Here is a 16,768-nt window from a genome sequence, read left to right as displayed (position 1 = left end):
TGTCGCTTATTTTCAAAGAGTAAAAGGAAAAATAAAAACCAGAGGGCTATTTAAAACAAGAAACAAAAAACAGAGAATATAAACACGAGTAACCACTTGGGGGCGCATTAACTAAACTGCTCCACCTTCCTTTATGACGTCTGAAAGTATAGAATCGTAGTGGCTCCTGGGTCTAGGGGTATGGCTCTTGCTTAGGGTGCGAGAGGTTCCGGGTTCATGTTCCGGACAGCACTCTTTTGCACGCCGCAGTTTAATTGACTTTTGGGGACACAGGTAAATTAACGCGGTGACTAAGTGTCTGAGCGAAACTCTAGAGGGACGCACGCTTCACTCTCAAATACTGCTACGAGGAGTGGCGCCAAGACCTAGAAAGTGTGTGAGGGACACAAACCTGGCCCCAGCCCGGGGGTGCGCGGCGCGCCCGGGGATCCTCTGCCCGCGGGGGTCGTGCTCCCTGCGGGGCCGCCCCTGGCTCGAGCTGCCGGGGCCCCATGGCCTTCCAGGCCCGCAGGAGTGCCGCGGGCAGTGGAGACAAGCGAGGTGCCGGTGCTCTAGGGCCCCGCGCTCGGCTGCACGGTTCGGGCTACCGTAGGAACTGAGCTCCCTTGATCTGACTTCGAAGACCAGGGACCGACACCCGAGCTCGTGGGACCAGAACAGTCGCCAGAATGGGCTGTGCGAGGAAAATAAAATCCTCCTCCAATTCAGGTGTGGCTCGAGAAAAAGCCTGGGCTCGTCCGGGATTTGAACCCGGGACCTCTCGCACCCAAAACGAGAATGCTACCCCTTGACCAATGACCCGCCCAAAGTAGCAGTCCTCCTGGCCTCCGCCTTTCAGCCTCACCGCCTCGCCGCGCTTCCTGGTTCGTAATACGCGGCTTGTGGAGGCTCTCCGCTCTGGGCCTGGAGCCTTCCCACCGCGCGGGGTTGCAGCCCAGGGACCTGCACTGCCCCCGGCTCCGCGCGGCACTGGGGAAGAGCCGGGGCTCCCGAGCGGGGCTCTGAGCTGCACCCCGGGGAGGAGCCCGGCTCTGGAGCGGGGCTCTGCACTGCACCCCAGAAAGGGGCCAGGACCTCTGGCACCGGGCTCCGCGCTGCGCGCTGCACCCCGGGGAGGAGCCGAGTTCCCGAGCGGGCTCCGCGCTGTACCCCGGGAGGAGCCGGGCCCTCTGGAGCGGGGCTTCGCGCTGCACCCCGGGGAGGAGCCGGGGCTCCCGAGCGGAGCTGTGCAGCTCTGGCGGCGACTCGCCGAGGGGCTCCACTGCGATGGAGCCAGGTGACCCGGGCGTGAGCCAGTGCAGCAGGGCGCGTGTCGGGGAGGGTGGGAGAGCACCGTGCCTGGCTCGGAAGGGAGGGAGAGGAAGGAAGCGTCGGGGAAGAACGGCACAGTTCGGCCTCCCGAGGGCCACTCGGGTTCCTGCGTGCTCCGCGCACTCGGCCAGCTCGGTCAACCCCGTCGGCTCTGCTGTGATTGCCCCACTTTGCAGACCAAGAAATCGAGGCCCGGGGTGTTCAGTAGGTCACTTAGGACACAGAGCTACGAAGCAGCAGCGGTGAGCTCCTGCTACCCGGGGAGGTGCGTGAATGCGGGCAGGGTGGCGATTAAGGGGACATGCTGCTGGGGAGAGGAACCGGTGGCTTGAAGGAGGGGAGCACAGGGGGCCGGGTCTTTTCTCCCCCAGCGCACAAATCTGAGCCTATGGCTGCTTCCTGCTCCGGCGGTCGGCAGCTGCGTGGCAGAGGCCCCTCATTTCTGAAGCCCTCTTCCACCGTGGACTACCTTTAATTCAGGGGTATGGGATCCATTGCCCTGTCGCCTGAGGGTCCAGATGGTGTGTTTGCCCTGTCACTTCTGTGGGGGTGGGGTACTTGGGATTGAACCCAGGGCCACTTTATCACTGAGCCACATCCCTAGCCCTATTTTATTTTGAGGCAGGGTCTTATAAGTTGCTTAGGCCTTACGTAGCTGCTGGCTGGCTAGCCTCCAATTTGCCATCCTCCTGCTTCAGCCTCTGGAATCGCTGTCCTCTCACCTTTTGACCAGGAGCTCCCCTCCTCTTCCTTTCCTCCTCCTTCTCCCTCCCTCTCTTGATGCTGAGGGCTCTTGGGGCGCCACTTAATGAGAGGAGGTCAGAGGAGGCTCAAGCCCTTGGGCGCTGTGAAAGGAGAAATACAAGTGGGGACACCTGGAAATAAAGACCAAAAGGTGAGGCAGAGACCTGATGGTCCTGGTGCAGGGACTCATCTGTTTGGAGGGCAGCGCCATCTAAGCCCTCCTTAGGCTCTGGGCGCTGTAAACTCTGACCGCTTTCCTTTTTGACACCACTTTTTCCTCCTCCTGTTGAACTAAGTCTTGAGAGCTGGGTATTGTCCTAACTGATTCAGGGATGCGTGAGTGTGGGAGAGGAGGAGATGTCATCAGGGCAAGCCACGTTTCGCCCTCCCGGGGAGGTGGTGCCTCCGCCCTGCCCGATCCTCCCCTTCCACTCACCATGGTGCACAGAGTTGGCAAAGTGGGAGACCTTTCCCACCTTTGCAGAGTGGCACTCTCCATGGTTTTTGTTGGTGGTGGCTTTCCCATCCCTTTACGGCCATTTGTAATGGCTTCCAACTCTTCCAGCAAGACAATGAGCGCCCTTTTCTTTATTCTTCTATTTGTATGGTAAAAAAAACGTGTCCAAGGTTGCACTGAGATAAATGTTGCCCAATTAGCCTATTTGTGTGTAAACTTTTCCCATTTTCTGGATTATTTCCAAAGGGTATACTCTCCAAGTTGGCAGGGTCAGAGGGATGAACATTTTACACCTAGACTGCTTTTGTGAGCTTTTGTTTTTATACTGGCTCTTGATGCAACTCATCACCAAGGAGCTTGACTTGGCTGCTTAGCAAGTAAGGCAAAAACACGATGAAGAGGAGCAGAGGCCCTTGCTGGCTACGTGTAACTCTGCCATTCATTGAGACCCATGATCCAGTCTTCTAATTCTACTTAAGGGTTTGGGTGGCAAACAAGTTTTCGAGAATGGTGATACTGTAAAAAGAATTTTTGAAGATAATGCTGACTTGAGGTCAAATATATGAGAGGGAGCAGATGAAATTAGGAAAGAGTTGTGGCAGGAGGGTGACAAGGTAGAAGCCAGCCTTTGAAACTTAGCAAGACTCTCAAAAACCAACAGAAAGAATGGATGGGGATAGAGCCCAGTGGTGGACGCCAGTTTAATCCCCAGTACAGGCAGGAGGGGAGGGTGATAAGAATGACTCTGGATGGTGTATTGAAACTCAGAATGTTAAATCATTTGTTTGGGGGAATTAGTGAACTTTATAACTAATGTTTGCTCACAGCTGAGTTCTCACCCAACTTAAGTTTAAGTGGCGCTGACTTGGCCTACCTTGGAATTTTTTTTTTTTTTTTTTTTTTTTTTTTGCTATTTTTCAATCTTTTTTTTTTATTGGTTGTTCAAAACATTGCAAAGCTCTTGAAATATCATATTTCATACATTTGATTCAAGTGGGTTATGAACTCCCATTTTTACCCCGTATACAGATTGCAGAATCACATCGGTTACAAATCCACGTTTTTACATATTGCCATACTAGTGACTGTTGTATTCTGCTATCTTTCCTATCCTCTACTATCCTACCTTGGAATTTAAGGGCTGGGGAGCTGGGTGTGATGGTGCACACCTGTAATCCCAGCAGCCCAGGAGGCTGAGTAAGGAGGATTGAAGTTCAAAGCCAGCCTCAACAAAAGTGAGGCACAAAACAATTCAGTGAGACCCTGTCTCTAAATACACAAAAGGGCAGGGGATGTGGCTCCGTGGTTGAATGCCCCTGAGTTCAATCCCCAGTACTAAGAAAAAAAGGAGGTGCTGCTGGGGATATGGTCACTCGTTAAGCACCCCTGGGTTCAGTCCACAGTACTAAAAACAAAAACAAGCCATTGATAAGTGTGACAACTACTTCTACAAGTCCACCCACTATATATATGATATTATTTGTTTATTTATTTTGTTTTTCGTGTCTTCATACATGTACTTTGGATAATAATGTCCATCACATTCCACTATTATTTCTAACCCCTGTCCCCTCCGTTCTCCTCCTACCCCTCTGCCCTATCTGAAGTTCGTCTATTCCTCCCATGCTACCCCTCCCTACCCCACTAGGAATCAGTCTCCTTATATTAAAGAAAATATTCGGCATTTGTTTTTTGGGGATTGGCTAACTTAGCATTATTTTCTCTAACTCCATCAATTTACCTGCAAATGCCATGATTTTATTCTCTTTTATTGCTGAGTAATATTCCATTGTGTGTATATATGCCACATTTTATTTTATCCATTCATCTACTGAAGGGCATCTAGGTTGGTTTCACAGTTTAGCTGTGTGAATTGTGCTGCTATAAACATTCAGGTGGCTGTGTCCCTGTAGTATGCTGCTTTTAAGTCCTTTGGGTATAGACTGAGGAGAGGGATAACTGGGTCAAATGGTGTTTCCATTCCCAGTTTTCCAAGGAATCTCTACTGCCGGGTTTCTGTCCTCATGACTAAAAGGCTCCAGTTGAACTGGGATAACTGGGCTGCAAAAAATAACCACACAAGAGACACAAATACCTTTTTCATTGGGGTCACTGTGACGACTCCTCTGACCTTAAGGGTCCACAGGAAGAGAGAGAGAGAGAGCATGCGCTGACCCCTTTTATTGAGGAGAAGCTACTCAAATGAGGCAAGGGGTCAGGTTTCAGGGGGCTGAGTCTATCTTCATGATGTCCACTGTCAGCAGGTTGACTGACACCTGGGTAGGCCACACCCAAGGGTACAGTAAGAGAAGGGGGACATACACAAGGCACTTCCATGGAAGATTCTATCCTAAACAGGGCAAGGGGTTATATTACAAAGGAACAGGTGAGTGTAGCTCCACCCACGGGGCTGTAGGAAGACACACCCATGCAGGAGATACCAACCCTTGAACCCCAAGAAGGGTGGGGAAAGCTTTGCCACTTTTCTGTGACTGAGCGCCTCAGCACCAGCCGGGAGTGTGACTCAGTCACGTGCAAGGTTGGTCTCCCACACTCTACTGCTTTCCATATTGGCTGCACCAATTTGCAGTCCCACCAGCAATGTATGAGTGTGCCTTTCTCCCCACATTCTTGCCAACACTTACTGTTGCCTGTATTCTTGAGCATTGCTATTCTGACAGGAGTGAGATGAAATCTTAGTTTTGATTTGCATTTCTCTAATTGCTAGAGATGATGAGCATTTTCTCATGTTTGTCGATTGATTGTCTATCCTCTTCTGAGAAGTGTCTGTTCAGGAGACTCGTACGGCACAAGAATTAAAATCAAGAATCAGCAAATGGGATACACTCAAACTAAAAAGTTTCTTCTCAGCAAAAGAAGCACTCTGTGAGGTGAACAGAGAGCCTACATCCTGGGAGCAAAACTTTATCCCTCACATCACCTAGAGCACTAATCTCCAGAGTATATTAAGAACTCAAAAAGCTAAAGACCAAAAAAACAAATAACCCAAGATCATAACTGGGCCAAGGACCTGAACGGTCCACCACTTTCAAGTAATTTTCCTACATTTCCTACATTTCTAGGTAAAACCACACAGTGAAGGGCCTCAGTTGTTACTTACCAGGGCACCCAGTTGGGATACAGGGTGCCGCCGCTTTTGCCAGCATCCTATTTCCCTCTCCTCATCTGGACTGGAGCCAGGGCCCTCCAGCTTCTTTGGACACACCCGCTGTCCCGCTGTCCCACTGTCTTGACTGGGAAGGAGGACACCAAGGGAGTCAGTTGCTAATTTGACATTTTACACAACGATGTTGAAGACAATCCCCTTCCCACTGTGAACTTGGTTCGATCATTCATTATCTGGCAACTATTTACTGAGTACCTACTATTTAAGCGGTCTGGACACAGTGATGGGTAGTAGTGGTGATGTCTTGGACCTCCTGGGGCTCAGGTGCACTCTGGACATGTGACACTTTATTGCACAGAACAACAAGGCTGATTTCCTTGGTGACTTGTGAAACCTAGTCCCATTTTATTTGAGCAGCTTTTGATTTTCCCCGATGCCTGCGACGCCTTCATGAGCCAACTGATCATACTTTCGTGAGACATTCTGTTCATGTTATTTTTACCTGGTTCACAGAGCACAAAGTTCACTAGAACTAAGCAAAATTTAATTTTGAAGCCAACAATGGAAGAGTGTTGTGGGTGCTGCTAAGTTGGGGACAGTCGCTTTCCACCTGCCCCGTGTGGCGTCCTTTGGTAACAGCACTTTGCAGGAGCGGACACTGCATCTGGCCTCTCCTCTCTCAGGTGCAGGCACTCAGGCGCTGCTGCCTGCGGGAGGCCTCTCTAGTCCCTGGAGCCAATGGACCCTTCCCTGGGGTCTGCAGGCTGGGAGGAGCGTGCCTAAGGATATGGCCCACTGTGTGAGTCAGCTTTTTGTCTCTGAGACCAAAATACTTGTCCAGAACATCTTAGAGGAGGAAATGTGTGTTTGGATCGGGGTTTCAGAGGTCTCAGTCCATGGTCAGCGGGCTCCATTGCAGAGACATCACGGTGGAGGGGCACGGCGGTGAGGAAAGCTGCCCAGGAGCTGAGGGAGGGGGAGGGGGCTGGGACTGGATCAGCCCCAGTGACCAAGTTCCTCCAACTGGGCCCACCTCTGGTAATCCACTCAGCCACCGCTGAGGAGGGCAGCGCCCGGATCATGTCCTAGAGCCTCGCTGTGCTGGGGACAGTGTTGCCAACTTGCGAGCTTGCAGGGAAATTCCAGATCCAAGCCATAGCCGCCCAGAGGGGGAAGCAGGGCGCCAAGTGAGAGCTCTGAGTTACTGGAGCACCTGTTCCGCCTGCTTGTGGACTTTCCATCGTGTGACCAGCAGAGAGGTGTGTGAGGGGCTGGGAGCAAGCTCTGCCTTCCTCTGCCCATCTGAGTTGGGCTCCTGTCACCAGCAGTGTCCTTACTCATTCGATGGCATCAAACTTTCACCAGAACAAAAGAGTCCAATTGAAAGAATCAACTGCTTTCCTTTCCACTCAGTTATTCCTTTATTTGACATGTATTAATTGAGCATCAGCTGGCCAGTCCTGGTCCAAATCCTGCACAGCCACATGGACTTGGTTTCCTGGGTGAGAGTGCGAGGCTCAGAGGCCAGGGCTCCTCAAGGTCGCGAAGTTGCTGTCCCCCGTGCAGCTGAAAGAGCAGCAAGGCCCTCTTGCAGGCACCAGCAGGTCTGTTGAAAGCACACAGAATTTTTTTTTCCCTTGGCAGTCAGCAGAAGGCCTTTGATTGGACAAAGCAGAAGGTATTGTTAGGATAATCAAAGAAACTAGAAAATTGGTCTCTCTCACCCAGCAAGTCAGAAGAAACCTATGTCCTAATATTGAAGACTATTGATTAAATATACAAACTCCAATGAAATCTAAAGAGTCAAGAAGAATTTTCTTAACCTGGTTATGTTATAATATAAACAACTCTAACATCAACTTTGATCATTTAAATGACTTCTTCCCTTGAATAATAATTGTAAAACCAATTGCCAACTTTGTATCTTCAATTTTATTTTATTTTATCTAATAGTTTAAAGCATCAACTGGAATCAATCTTCTTGCCTTTGTTTTCCTAGTAGTAGTTTATACTTGCTTTTGTTACCTCCTACTCACCCCATGGCACTATCTGATACAAACTCAAATAACACCCATCCATCTCTTTGTCCTTTTTACCTTTGTGGAAATTGCTCTTTTACAGCTTCTTCTCTCTCTCCCTCTCTCTTTTTTTGTTTCTCTTTTTTTCCTATTTGTCCAATAATATTTCTTTCTCCTTTATCCCTCACGTAATGATATAGTAAGTTAACAACAGATTTTTTTGACCTGTTCTAGAATTTTATTATTAGTATATATTTGAATTTGAGCAACAAAAGATAACAACTGTAAAAAGTTTTGTTCTTATAAGAGTGAATGGAACAAGGTCTGGCTCAGAAATTATTATAGCAGATAGAGTTAATGGCCATATTTTAAGTGAGGCCTGTTTTGGGATGAGCATATGTCACACAATATATTAAAATATTATTATTTGAATATTCACCCAATATAAGGCTCTTAAGAAGCTCACAAAGTAGTTATTCACTTAAAAATAAAAGAATGGACCATGTTGATAGATGGGTAGATATAAAAACTGTATTAAAAAATAAAAAAAAAATTAAAAAAAAAAAACAAACAATCTCAAAAAATCCAAAATTGGATATTTGTAGTTTCCTGTTCACCTTAATAATGGGAATGTGTAATATCAAAAGATGCAGTAAGGGATCTACTGCAATTTTGGAGAATGCTTTCTTACATCTATTGTGGAGTAAAACTATCCAGTTCCCTCTTGGTAATCTGGATCAGTCGCACCAACAACATCTTAACTTCCTTCTTTGCCAGTTGACTCAGAGACATGAGGAGACCAAAGAGGCCAGGAGGAAGTAATAACTTTCAGTTTAATGAAATGATTGCTTTACTTCCAAACAGAAACATTCATTTTTCTGGAACTAAGACTTCCAGGGCTATAGAGCCTAAGGTTGCAGGAACAGAAAGCAAAAACTTTCTTACTGTGTTACTAGGAATAATGATTAGGGGTAATATTCCTGTCTCCACACCTTGATTTCTAGTCACGTGAATTCCAGCAATAGAAGAGACAGCAGCATAGAGTGGGTGCTGATTCAGAGACCATTGAAAGCCTTCTGAAGAACCTTGCTGCAGCCCTGCAATGTACTGCCACTTAGCTGGTGCTGTAACTACATCTTCAACTGTCCACTAAATTGTTCTATCAAACCACCTGCTTCTTGGTGGTGGAGAATTTGGTAAGACCAGTGAATTTCTAAATCATGAGTTCACTACTTCACTTCTTTGGCCATGAAGTTAGTTCCTTGGTCCAAAGCATTGTTTTTTGGAATACCTTGATGATGGATAAGGCATACTGTACATCCACAGATGGTGGTTTTGGCTGAAACACTATATGTAGGGAAGGCAAATCCATACCCAGAATAAGGGTGTGTTCCAATAAAGATAAACTGATGCCCCTTTCATCATGGGCATGGTCCTATATAGTCAACCTGCCAAAAGGTTGCTGCCAGTTTTCCTTGGAGAATGATGCCATATCAGGGGCTTAGTGTTTGTCTCTAATGCTGGAAAATCGGGCACTCAGAAGTGGCAGTATCCAAATCAGCCTTGATGTGTGGAATTGAATGTTACTGTGCTCATGCATAACCACCATTATTGCCACCATGACCACTTTGTTCATGAGCCCATTGGGCAATGACAGGGGTGGCTGGAAAAAGAGGTGGACTGCTATCCATAGATTTGGTTAGACCATCTACCTGATTATTAAAATCCTTCTCTGCTGAGGTCAAATTTTGGTGGGCATTTTCATGAAACACAAATATCTTCACATCGTTTGCCCATTCAGAATAGTCTATAAACATACCTCTTCCCCAAATGTCCTTGTTGCCAATTCTCGAATTATGTTCTTTCCAGTTCTCTGATCAGCTAGCCAACTCATAGCAATGACCCAACAATGGTGTACACATCTGACCAATTTACTTTCACAAAGAAATGCACAACCAGATGCACTGCTTGAAGTTTTGCCCCTTGTGAAGATTTTACTTTAACACTGTCCTTCATGGTCATTCCAGAAAGCGGAAATAGGGCCTTATCTGTCCACTTCCAGGTGATACCTGTGTAATCTGTAGAATCATCTTTGAAGCAAGCCCTAATCTTCTCTTTCTCTGTTAACTGATAATAAGGTACACTCCATGAAGTCATAGGTTCATACTGAGAAACAGAATGTACTGCAGCAAGAGTAAGAGCCATGGGCAATTTAACCACATCTTTATGCAACCCTCTTGTTCCTTTAGGTCCCACCCATGCCTGATCATGTATATACCACTTCCACTCAATGATAGAGTGATAATGAACATGCACAACTATATGGCTTTGGGGGTCAGATAACACCCAGTTTATAATGGGCAGCTCAGGTCACATAGTGCCCTGGTGGCCCATGGACAAGCATTCAGTTTACACTAAGGCCCAGTAGCAGGCCAAGGGCTATTTTTCTAAGGAAGAGAATTTGTCTACAGATTATGGCAGGGCCTTGCTCCAAAATCTCAATGGCCCTATCTGTAATTCACCAATGGGTGCCACAGACAGTGTCTCTATCTGCCACTGACACTTCAAAAACCATGGACTCTGCTGGATCATGTCACCTGAATGGCAGAGCAGCCTGCACAGCAGCATTGACCTGTGGCAGTGCCTTCTCCTCTTTTAAATGCCACTCAAAAGAAGAAGCTTTCCTAGTCACTCCATAGATGAGCTGAAGTAACACACCCCAGGGAGTAATGTGCTGTCTCCAAAGTTTAAACAGACCCACGAGGCATTGCATTTCTCTCTAATTTTTAGGAAGAGAGAGATGCAACATCTAATTCTTTACACTGGAAGAAATATCTCAGAAGGACCCACATCAGTGGACTGCTAGAAATTTTACTGAAGTTGAAAGGCTCTTGAATTTTTGTGATAATTATTTCTCATTCTCTGATACACAAAAGCTTCACTAGCAAGTTCTAAGTGCTTGCTATCTTCTGCTCAGTTGGTCCAAACAACATAATGCTATTGATATAATGGATCAATGTAATACTTTGTGGAAGAGAAAAATGATCAAGGTCTCTGTGAGCTAAGCTGTGACACAATGCTAGGGTGTTGACATACCTCTGAGAAGAGACAGTGAAGGTATATTGCTGGCCTTGCCAGGTTAAAGCAAATTTATTCCTTTGGTTGTTGTACACTAGGATGGAGGGGAAAAAAAGCCAAATCAATAGCCACATACCAGGTACCAGGAAATGTATTAATGTACTCAAGCAAAGAAACAACATCTTGTACAGCAGTTGCAATTAAAGTCACAACCAGATTAAGCTTATAATTGTCAACTGTCATTCTCCAAGACCCATCTGTCTTCTGCACAGTCCAGATAGGAGAGTTAAATGGGGATTTTGTGGGAATCACTATTTCTTCATCTTTAAAGTTCTTGATCATGGCATTAATCTTTGCAATTTCTCCAGGGATGTGGCATTGCTTTAGATTCAGTATTTTCCAAGAGATAGGCAACATCAGACACTTCCATTTATTCACTTCCACCATAATGATCCACACTCCATAGGTCAGAGAACCATGATGGGAGTTTTGACAAGTGTTAAGTATATCTATCTTGATTATACATTCCAGGACTCAGAAAATAACCACAGGATAAGTTTAGGAACCCACTGAAAAAAAAACTGTAAGTCAGACCTTGCATAAAACTGCATTGATCTCCTGACTTCCATAAGTCTGGAAGGCAATAATGACATTCTTGGTCTCCTGGAATTAAGGTCAATTCAGAACCTGTGTCTACTGGTCCCTGAAAAATCTGATCAATGCCTTTTTCCCAATGCAGTTACTCTGCTAAAAGGCCCTAGGTCCTTTTGGGGAAATATGGGAGAAAAATTAACAGAAAGATTTTTGGTAGTGTACCAGTGTCCTTCTTCAAAGGGACATTATCTCCCTTTCAGTTAAGGGGTTCAGGATTTATAAATTGACTTAAATATGGAAATTAATTGAGGAATTATTATTCTCTGTTATTATGATCTGGAGAAGATATTTGTACATTTGCTATGATTTTTTTCTGTTTATATAAGTCAAGTAAGAATTTAGTGGGTTTCCCATCTATTTGGCTTTTATAAACACCATGACTAATTAGCCAATGCAAGGAGTCAACAGAAGTCAGAACATTTGTGTTCATTTCTTCCCCTTTACTTTCCATTATGTTAACTACAAGCACCCTGTTAATTCTATCATGCCCATCACATTGAAATTTTCTAATTGACTGACCACATCTCTCACAGTAAGGTCTGGCCTGCAAAAAATAGCAATCATAGAGTTCTTCAAGGATCTTTGTGCTTCCCTCACAAAATAGTTTCTTATAGTTTTGGTGAAGCAAACATCTTCTGAATCCCCAGAGTGTGGAGGAGAAGGTCACACATGACAGATCCACTCCCACATTTTAATCTCTCTGAGCCTCTGAATTCTGGTCAATCAGTACAAAATGTTTGATATCCACACTTTGGTTAAACTCATTTCTTCAGGGATCTAAACTCTGCCCTCTGTTGTCCTGATCCATTATACAGTCCGTCTTAGGCTAGCTAGCCCCAGGGCAAAAGAGTCTCTAAACTTTGAGTTGATCTTGTCACTCTTTCATTTAAATTCCTCACTCATGTTTTTTTTTTTTTTTTCCTAGCAGGGGCAACAAAAGAGATGACCTCTTTCCTGTCTATCACAAAGCATACAGGCTGACATGCCCATAAGAAAAGGCTGATTTATAAGAGAAAATAACAAAGTTCTCTGATGTAACTTTTATTTTGCATGGTAACCTTCAGATCTATTCTGAAAATCCCAGGGTGAACTAATTTTTTTTTTTTTGATGAAGCATGAACAAGCATGTAGAAGTTTAATTATACAAAGAAAAAGAATGAACTGATATGAGTAAACTGAAGGAGTAACCCAGTGAGGCCTATCCAGGCTCTTGCCTTTCTTGGTGGCATCCTTCCTCCCTGGCATGGGGCATGACCACTTCCACAAAAAGTGTGCTAAAATCTCATGTCAGTTGATGTAACTCAGAGAATTTCTCTATGGCTAGCTTTTACCCATAGGGGAGTGGAAAGCAGGATAGATATTTTGTTATTGTTGTTATTGTTGTTGTTGTTATTGTTTTGTTTTGCTTTTATAACTATCTTTGAGAGATGAAGCCTAGTATATATGACCCACCTCCAAAACATTCTTTTCTACAGCCTGTCCTTGTGGGGAAGAAAAGCAGGAGGAGGAAGGACTGAAGACATCAAAAAGACTGCTTCTGAGGTCCTTTAGAAGTTCTTCAGTTCAAATTATTGAAGCCAAGGCACCATAATTTAGAAAATCATGTTCAGGGCCCCAGTAATAGACTGCAGAGAAGGTCTGTCTGTAAACCTGGTGAGTTTATATAAATGTTTTCTGGTTTTCTCTTTGAGAGGTCTTGGGGTAGAAGCAATGAGAATACCTTGCACCAAGCCAGACCTAAGTTTATAAGTAACACTTTCTAGTAGAAGTGCTGCATTCTAGGAAAAAGGCTGGGTGAATAAAAGTTGAGCCTAGGACATGTAGACATAAAAAATTAGTGAAAGTAAAAAGGGGTTTGGTTTATTAAAATGATATGGGAGCCAACTGAAAGGACTCTCAATGACCAAACATTATTAGCTGAATTAACAAAATTAATCATGATTGCATTTGATTATAGCCAAATTAATGAAATATCTTTTTATCCACAATAACATAAATTTATGTTTAGATAATTAAGTCTTCCTCATATACAATAATTTTAATTAATAAACAAAGAAGGAATAAGAGAAATAGTCTTAATTAGAACATTATAATCAAGAAAAAGTATTAAAAACCAAACTTGGTCTGAAAACTTCAAGGAGAAATTGAATACTTGTGCAGCTTCAAAATACCCTTCCCAAAATATTCTAGTTGCTGTGATGATATGATATCAGGTACCTGGATACCCACCCTGTAACAAATGAAGCATAATACAAATTCTCCTTTCTGTAGGGTGGACCTAGAGATGCTTTCTAGAAAACAGAGAACAAGAGAGTAAAGAGGCAATGTGGGAGAAACCGAGTTGAGGTTAACATCACCAAAAGTCCAACAAGGTGTTGGGCTGAGCTGAAAATTAAACTAATGTAAGACATCAATAAAAAACTAGTGAAGTTACATTTGCAAATACAGAAGACGAACACAGAAAGAAGCCTCCAAGTAAAACAGGGTAAGCCTGGAAAAATTCTATGACTTCTTCTACTCTTTGTTACTTGCTTCTTGCTCAAATTTTGGAAGTCACCCAGCTGAGCAGTGTGTACTAATAGTTTGCTGAAACATCTAACAATAGAATCACAATGGTAGTGGTCACTCTTTGTTTCCAAGGAATGTGGAGAAGACACCATCTATTGATCCTTCACTGGGCCTTCACAACTGTATGATGGTGCCCTCTGACACTAGAATGTCAAAAGTTTCACACTTAGTGCATGCTGAGCCCACCATTATCTGAATGTTTGGCAAATAAAAATCTGAGTTTGATGTAACAGGTGCAACCCCCAGTTATTTCACTTTCCCTACTCCAGTGTGTTCCCATGCCTCAGACTACTGGCTTCCTTATCCTACAAATGCCCCTCAACCATATACTCAGGAAGAAGGGTTTGACTAGGGGTTCGCACCACTCTGTGACTGGTGAATAATCCCTTTCTATTCTACAGAACCTATTGGTTCAATGACATCTTGCTCAATTCAACAAATAAATTCACCTTTTGATTTTTTTGAAAATACAAAGATTATAAACTAAAATAATATTTTAATTGCCAAAAGTTTTTGTTAATTATTCAAATAGAAAGTTACTTCCATGAGTAAGTAAAGCTAGAGTAGTAAAGCCAATGAATAAGCCCACTCTAGACTCTACATGTGAATACATGACAACCTACTACAGCTTCTGGGGTAGAAAGAAAAATTTGAAATTCATGGTTATGAGTATGACTGTGTTCCTTGAAATAAATTTTTTTTTACCTTTATCACATGCAGTAATTTTGTTGAAAAAAAAATATCCAAGTAGATTTCACTTACCTCAAAGGGCCTAAGATTTTCCAATTTTACATATATATATCCTAAAATCCAATAGTATACATTGGACATTGAAAAAATTCTTCATGTAATGATGAGATTGCTGGATTTGAGAGTGCCAGAGAAAGGGAGAAAGCAGATTTTAAAATAACATAATGTTTTTAAAATGTGGTGTTTGGAGATCTTCAAGGCATCTTTAAAAAGGTATTCTGAGAACTTGTTACCAGGACTGAAAGAAGATGGATTATGCATTGTGAAAAAACAACAGAAATTCTTTCAGGACAGCTACAAGCTTTACAGCTCCATACTTTCCAGGGTCATTTATGACCAAACATGTGTTAAATGGAATATGTCTCTCTTGTTCTGACAAAGAATGATGATTAGACTTATCTGGAAAATGGAAACACAGGTTGTTCCTCTCCCTAGTGGAACAATAATGTGAACCTGAAAAATCATGAGGAGACTTTATCACTAAGTGCAGTAAGTACTGTTAGGAAGTAGTTGTTAATGGGCAAAAAAATGCATAGCAAGGATACAGGGTTGCTTGAAATTACTCTTAAAGTTCTTCAAGTTACTGCCAAAACACTTTAAAGAAGAAAATATATTACAGGGTCTCTCTCTCTCTCTCTCTCTCTCTCTCTCTCTCTCTCTATATATATATATATATATATATATATATATATATATCTCACATAAAAATGAATAAGATAAAATAATTTGTTCATATACAATTAAAGATACATTTTGAAAGTCTGGTTTTATATTGTAGAGAGAGAGAGAGAGAGAGAGAGAGAGAGAGATTTCTTTTGCAATTTGGGGTGCTATAAGTCCAATCTCGTAAGTGTGAGTTTGTGAAAATAATCTAGTGTTAAAGTAGTGTCAAGGTCATAAAACCTCTAAAGGCTCTAAGAGAGAATCATTCTTTGTAGCTTTGCTAATATGATGGCTTTAGGTTTTCTTTAGTTTGTGGCCACAAAAGCTAAAAAATTTTTAAAAAGAGCACTGACACTCTATCTTTTAGTCACAGGCAACAACTTTCTCAATAGGACCCCTAAAGCTCAATAATAATTCCAAGGCTTAATACATGAGACAACATAAAATTAAAAAGCTTCTGCACAGTAAAGCAAACAATTAGGAAGGTGAAGATAGAACTCACAGTATTGGTAAAAAAAAAAAAATTCTAGCTAATCTTTGGCCTCTATATCTAGAGTATTTAAAGAACCAATAAACTTTACACAAAACATTATGTAATCCATTAACAAATAGGCAAATTAGCTAAACTAACCCTTCTCATAAGAATAAAGACAAATGGTTAGGGCCGGAGTTGTGGCTCAGTGGTAGAGTGCACACCTAGCATAGGTGAGGCTCTGGGTTTCAGTATCAGCAGCACATAATAAATAAATAAAGATATTTTTAAATAAGTAAACAAACAAAAAAGTTCAAAATTATCATCATCTAACTGAGTTTACAACCTATGCTGAGTACACAAAATCTGACTACTTCAATAACTTAAGAAAATTGTGAACAAAGCACACAATATAGAAGAATCTTTTCAAAATATGCAGATGTCACAGTGATCTTAGAGGTCCATGGAAAAAAATGAGCCACTGAATTTTTTTATTCTTATACAGGGGAAAATCAAGGCGAGATTCCATGAAACATTTTATCCAAAAAAGGTCAGAAGTAGTACTATAAAGGAACAAGACGGCAGCTCCACTCCAGTTGAGAACACTCTCTCCCAGAGCTGTACCTTTCTATCCAAAAAGAGGCAAGTGCACTTGCATTGCAATAGGTGCAATATCAGTCCAGCACATCTTTACTCGGGTCTTAAAGGTGTGTGCATGGCTCCTTTCTAGAGTGGCCCCTGACACAACATAATTAGAAATAAGGACAATGAAAATAAAAACTATAGCACACTAATAAAATATAGAAAAAATAAAGTACTGAAAAAATGATTATGAAATATTCTTCAATAAGGTATTTCTTCCAAACAAAGATTTAGGTAAGTCAGATCTTTTCCCAGAATAAGTGAGATGATTCCTTAGGTCTGCA

The 16,768-nt window shown here is 43.1% G+C and overlaps 1 long non-coding RNA gene across 1 annotated transcript; it reads left to right on the top strand.

Annotated features, from left to right (window-relative positions):
* The first annotated feature begins 1,074 nt into the window (after positions 1-1,074).
* LOC131423543 (uncharacterized) lies at positions 1,075-15,321 on the top strand. The gene is made up of 3 exons (XR_009225248.1): positions 1,075-1,576; positions 12,865-13,042; positions 13,661-15,321. It is a non-coding gene; the product is annotated as an uncharacterized LOC131423543 (long non-coding RNA).
* The last annotated feature ends 1,447 nt before the right edge of the window (positions 15,322-16,768 follow it).

Source organism: Marmota monax, unplaced genomic scaffold (genome assembly GCF_021218885.2).
Source record: "Marmota monax isolate L192 unplaced genomic scaffold, Marmota_monax_Labrador192_F-V1.1 WCK01_AAM20220418_F8-fsc00615, whole genome shotgun sequence".
NCBI classification, from domain to species: domain Eukaryota; kingdom Metazoa; phylum Chordata; class Mammalia; order Rodentia; family Sciuridae; genus Marmota; species Marmota monax.
This window is presented reverse-complemented; position numbering and strand designations above follow the sequence as displayed.